This window comes from Hippocampus zosterae, chromosome 3, assembly GCF_025434085.1.
Source record: "Hippocampus zosterae strain Florida chromosome 3, ASM2543408v3, whole genome shotgun sequence".
NCBI classification, from domain to species: Eukaryota; Metazoa; Chordata; class Actinopteri; order Syngnathiformes; family Syngnathidae; genus Hippocampus; species Hippocampus zosterae.
Window position 1 is genome coordinate 15,300,171 of NC_067453.1, and position 6,522 is coordinate 15,306,692.

Consider the following 6,522-nt stretch of genomic DNA (forward strand, 5'->3'; position numbering starts at 1 on the left):
AATGTGTGCATAAGTCCTTTGGTTTAGACGTGACACTCAATTCGAGTTTTTATTGCTTTAAATGCATTTTCAGGCCGAGGTGAGCACGTTTTCTGAGTTTGAATGTATCTTCATAGGAATAAGTTGTGTGGTCAAATTATTGCTCACTTCGGCTTCAGGAGGTCATCCTGAACAAAATACATGTTGAAGTGTGTGCATAAGTCCTTTGGTTTAGGCATGACACTCATTTTGAGTTTGTATTGCTTTAAATGCATTTTCAGGCCGGGTTGAGCACGTTTTCTGAGTTTGAATGTATCTTCACAGGAATGAGTTGTGTGGTCAAATTAATGCTCATTTAGGCTTCAGGGGATCATCCTGAACAAAATACATGTTAATGTGTGTGCATAAGTTCTTTGGTGTAGGTGTGACACTCAATTTGAGTTTTTATTGCTTTAAATGCATTTTCAGGCCGAGTCGAGCACGTTTTCTGAGTTTGAATGTATCTTCATAGAATGAGTTGTGTGATCAAATTAATGGTGATTTAGGCTTCAGGGGGTCATCCTGAATAAAATACATGTTAATGTGTGTTCATAAGTCCTTTGGTTTAGGCGTGACACTCAATTTGAGTTTTTATTGCTTAAAATGCATTTTCAGGCCGAGTTGAACACGTTTTCTGAGTTTGAATGTAACTTCATAGGAATGAGTTGTGTGGTCAAATTAATGCTCATTTAGGCTTCAGGGGATCATCCTGAACAAAATACATGTTGAAGCGTGTGTGTAAGTCCTTTGGTTTAGGCGTGACACTCAATTTGAGTTTTTATTGCTTTAAAAGCATTTTCAGGCCGAGTTGAACACGTTTTCTGAGTTTGAATGTAACTTCATAGGAATGAGTTGTGTGATCAAATTAATGGTGATTTAGGCTCAGGAGGTCATCCTGAACTAAATACATGTTGAAGTGTGTACATCAGTCCTTTGGTTAAGGCGTGATACTCATTTTGAGTTTTTATTGCTTTAAATGCATTTTCAGGCAGAGTTGAGCACGTTTTCTGAGTTTCAATGTATCTTCATAGGAATGAGTTGTGTGATCAAATTAAAGGTGATTTAGGCTCAGGAGGTCATCCTGAACTAAATACATGTTGAAAAGTGTGCATAGGTCCTTTGGTTTAGGCGTGACACTCATTTTGAGTTTTTATTGCCTTAAATGCATTTTCAGGCCGAGCTGTGAAGGTTTTTAAAAGATGTCTTGAATCATGTTATGATCTGTGTCGCCCCCTTTTGACCAAAGTCCGATAATGTCTTCGAGGCCTGAAACCATTTTCATTTATATGACTGTGTAACTGCTTCAGCCAATTATTCCATGACTCTTTGTTCTTGAACTAATTATAACTCAACGCGGGTAACATGACTGTACTCAATTTGAGTTTTTATTGCTTTAAATGCATTTTCAGGCCGAGTTGAGCATGTTTTCTGAGTTTGAATGTATCTTCATAGGAATGAGTTGTGTGGTCAAATTAATGCACATTTAGGCTTCAGGAGGTCAACCTGAACTAAATACATGTTGAAATGTGTGCCTAAGTCCTTTGGTTTAGGCGTGACACTCAATTTGAGTTTTTATTGCTTTAAATGCATTTTCAGGCCGAGTTGAGCATGTTTTCTGAGTTTGAATGTATCTTCATAGGAATGAGTTGTGTGGTCAAATTAATGCTCATTTAGGATTCAGGCGGTCACCCTGAACTAAATTCATGTTGAAATGTGTGCATAAGTCCTTTGGTTTAGGCATGACACTCAATTTGAGTTTGTATTGCTTTAAATGCATTTTCAGACAAGGTTGAGAACGTTTTCTGAGTTTGAATATGTCTTCACAAGAATGACTTGTGTAGTCAAATTAATGCTCATTGATGCTTCAGGAGGACATCCTGAACTAAATACATGTTGAAATGTGTGCATAAGTCCTTTGGTTTAATGTGTGACACTCAATTTGAGTTTTATTGCTTTAAATGCATTTTAAGGCCGACCTGAGCACGTTTTCTGAGTTTGAATGTATCTTCATAGGAATAAGTTATGTGATCAAACTCATGCTCATTTCGGCTTCAGGGGGTCATCCTGAACTACATACATGTTGAAATGTGTGCATAAGTCCTTTGGTTTAGGCGTGACACTCAATTTGAGTTTTTATTGCTTTAAATGCATTTTCAGGCCGAGTAGAGCACTTTTTCTGAGTTTGAATGTATCTTCATAGGAATGAGTTGTGTGATCAAATTAATGCTCATTTAGGCTTCAGGGGATCATCCTGAACAAAATACATGTTGAAGCGTGTGCGTAAGTCCTTTGGTTTAGGTGTGATACTCAATTTGAGTTTTTATTGCTTTAAATGCATTTTCAGGCCGAATAGAGCACGTTTTCTGAGTTTGAATGTAACTTCATAGGAATGAGTTGTGTGGTCAAATCAATGGTGATTTAGGCTTCAGGGGGTCATCCTGAACAAACTACATGTTGAAATGTGTGCATAAGTCCATTGGTTTAGACGTGACACTCAATTTGAGTTTTTATTGCTTTAAATGCATTTTCAGGCCGAGTTGAGCACGTTTTCTGAGTTTGAATGTATCTTCATAGGAATAAGTTGTGTGGTCAAATTTAATGCTCATTTAGGCTTCAGGAGGTCATCCTGAACAAAATACTTTTTGAAATGTGTGCATAAGTCCTTTGTTTTCGGCGTGCCACTCAATTAGAATTTTTATTGCTTTAAATGCATTTTCAGGCCGAGTTGAACACGTTTTCTGAGTTTGAATGTAACTTCATAGGAATGAGTTGTGTGGTCAAATTAATGCTCATTTAGGCTTCAGGGGATCATCCTGAACAAAATACATGTTGAAGCGTGTGCGTAAGTCCTTTGGTTTAGGCGTGACACTCAATTTGAGTTTTTATTGCTTTAAAAGCATTTTCAGGCCGAGTTGAACACGTTTTCTGAGTTTGAATGTAACTTCATAGGAATGAGTTGTGTGGTCAAATTAATGGTGATTTAGGCTTCAGGGGGTCATCCTGAAATAACTACATGTTGAAATGTGTGCATAAGTCCTTTGGTTTAGACGTGACACTCAATTTGAGTTTTTATTGCTTTAAATGCATTTTCAGGCCGAGTTGAGCACGTTTTCTGAGTTTGAATGTATCTTCATAGGAATAAGTTGTGTGGTCAAATTAATGCTCATTTAGGCTTCAGGAGGTCATCCTGAACTAAATACATGTTGAAGTGTGTGCACAAGTCCTTTGGTTTAGGCGTGAAACTCAATTTGAGTTTTTATTGCTTTAAATGCATTTTCAAGCCGAGCTGAGAAGGTTTTCAAAAGATGTCTTGAATCATGTTATGGTCTGTGTTGCCCTCTACTGACCAAAGTCCGATATTGTCTTCGAGGCCTGAAACCATTTTCATTTATATGACTGTGTAACTGCTTCAGCCAATTATTCCCTGACTCTTTGTTCTTGAACTAATTATAACTCAACGCGGGTAACATGACTATACTCAATTTGAGTTTTTATTGCTTTAAATGCATTTTCAGGCCGAGTTGAGCACGTTTTCTGAGTTTGAATGTATCTTCATAGGAATGAGTTTTGTGGTCAAATTAATGCTCATTTGGGCTTCAGTAGGTCAACCTGAACTAAATACATGTTAAAATGTGTGCATAAGTCCTTTGGTTTAGGCGTGACACTCAATTTGAGTTTTTATTGCTTTAAATGCATTTTAAGGCCGAGTTGAGCACGTTTTTTGAGTTTGAATGTATCTTCATAGGAATGAGTTGTGTGATCAAATTAATGGTGATTTAGGCTCAGGAGTTCATTCTGAACTAAATACATGTTGAAAAGTGTGCATAGGTCCTTTGGTTTAGGCGTGACACTCATTTTGAGTTTTTATTGTGTTAAATGCATTTTCACGTTTTCGTCAAACGTCAAACACGTTTTCCGAGTTTGAATGTGTCTTCATAGGAATGAGTTGTGTGGTCAAATTAATGCTCATTTAGGCTTCAGGAGGTCAACCTGAACTAAATACATTTTGAAATGTGTGCATAAGTCCTTTGGTTTAGGTGTGATACTCAATTTGAGTTTTTATTGCTTTAAATGCATTTTCAGGCCGAGTTGAGCACGTTTTCTGAGTTTGAATGTATCTTCATAGCAATAGGTTATGTGGTCAAATTTATGCCTATTTAGGCTTCAGGAGGTCATCCAGAACAAAATACTTGTTGAAGTGTGTGCATAAGTCCTTTGATTTAGGTGTGGTACTCAATTTGAGTTTTTATTGCTTTAAATGCATTTTCAGGCCGAGTTGAGCATGTTTTCTGAGTTTGAATGTATCTTCGTAGGAATGAGTTGTGTGGTCAAATTAATGCTCATTTAGGCTTCAGGAGGTCAACCTAAACTAAATACATGTTGAAATGTGTGCATAAGTCCTTTGGTTTAAGCGTGACACTCAATTTGAGTTTTTATTGCTTTAAATGCATTTTCAGGCCGAGCTGAGCACGTTTTCTGAGTTTCAATGTATCTTCATAGGAATGAGTTGTGTGATCAAATTAATGGTGATTTAGGCTCAGGAGGCCATCCTGAAGTAAATACATGTTGAAATGTGTGCATAAGTCCTTTGGTTTAGGTGTGACACTCAATTTGAGTTTTTATTGCTTTAAATGCATTTTCAGGCGGAGTTGAGCACGTTTTCTGAGTTTCAATGTATCTTCATAGGAATGAGTTGTCTGATCAAATTAAAGGTGATTTAGGCTCAGGAGGTCATCCTTAACTAAATACATGTTGAAAAGTGTGCATAGGTCCTTTGGTTTAGGCGTGACACTCATTTTGAGTTTTTATTGCGTTAAATGCATTTTCAGGCCGAGCTGAGAAGGTTTTTAAAAGATGTCTTGAATCATGTTATGATCTGTGTCGCCCTCTTTTGACCAAAGTCCGATATTGTCTTCAAAGCCTGAAACCATTTTCATTTATATGACTGTATAACTGCTTCAGCCAATTATTCCCTGACTCTTTGTTCTTGAACTAATTATAACTCAACGCGGGTAACACGACTATACTCAATTTGAGTTTTTATTGCTTTAAATGCATTTTCAGGCCGAGTTGAGCACGTTTTCTGTGTTTGAATGTATCTTCATAGCAATAGGTTATGTGGTCAAATTTATGCCTATTTAGGCTTCAGGAGGTCATCCAGAACAAAATACTTGTTGAAGTGTGTGCATAAGTCCTTTGGTTTAGGCGTGACACTCATTTTGAGTTTGTATTGCTTTAAATGCATTTTCAGGCCGGGTTGAGCACGTTTTCTGAGTTTGAATGTATCTTCACAGGAATGAGTTGTGTGGTCAAATTAATGCTCATTTAGGCTTCAGGAGGTCAACCTGAACTAAATACATGTTAAAATGTGTGCATAAGTCCTTTGGTTTAGGTGTGACACTCAATTTGAGTTTTTATTGCTTTAAATGCATTTTCAGGCCGAGTTGAGCATGTTTTCTGAGTTTGAATGTATCTTCATAGAATGAGTTGTGTGATCAAATTATTGCTCACTTCGGCTTCAGGAGGTCATCCTGAACAAAATACATGTTGAAGTGTGTGCATAAGTCCCTTGGTTTAGGCGTGACACTCATTTTGAGTTTGTATTGCTTTAAATGCATTTTCAGGCCGGGTTGAGCACGTTTTCTGAGTTTGAATGTATCTTCACAGGAATGAGTTGTGTGGTCAAATTAATGCTCATTTAGGCTTCAGGGGATCATCCTGAACAAAATACATGTTAATGTGTGTGCATAAGTTCTTTGGTGTAGGTGTGACACTCAATTTGAGTTTTTATTGCTTTAAATGCATTTTCAGGCCGAGTCGAGCACGTTTTCTGAGTTTGAATGTATCTTCATAGAATGAGTTGTGTGATCAAATTAATGGTGATTTAGGCTTCAGGGGGTCATCCTGAATAAAATACATGTTAATGTGTGTTCATAAGTCCTTTGGTTTAGGCGTGACACTCAATTTGAGTTTTTATTGCTTAAAATGCATTTTCAGGCCGAGTTGAACACGTTTTCTGAGTTTGAATGTAACTTCATAGGAATGAGTTGTGTGGTCAAATTAATGCTCATTTAGGCTTCAGGGGATCATCCTGAACAAAATACATGTTGAAGCGTGTGTGTGTAAGTCCTTTGGTTTAGGCGTGACACTCAATTTGAGTTTTTATTGCTTTAAAGGCATTTTCAGGCCGAGTTGAACACGTTTTCTGAGTTTGAATGTAACTTCATAGGAATGAGTTGTGTGATCAAATTAATGGTGATTTAGGCTCAGGAGGTCATCCTGAACTAAATACATGTTGAAGTGTGTACATCAGTCCTTTGGTTAAGGCGTGATACTCATTTTGAGTTTTTATTGCTTTAAATGCATTTTCAGGCAGAGTTGAGCACGTTTTCTGAGTTTCAATGTATCTTCATAGGAATGAGTTGTGTGATCAAATTAAAGGTGATTTAGGCTCAGGAGGTCATCCTGAACTAAATACATGTTGAAATGTGTGCATAAGTCCTT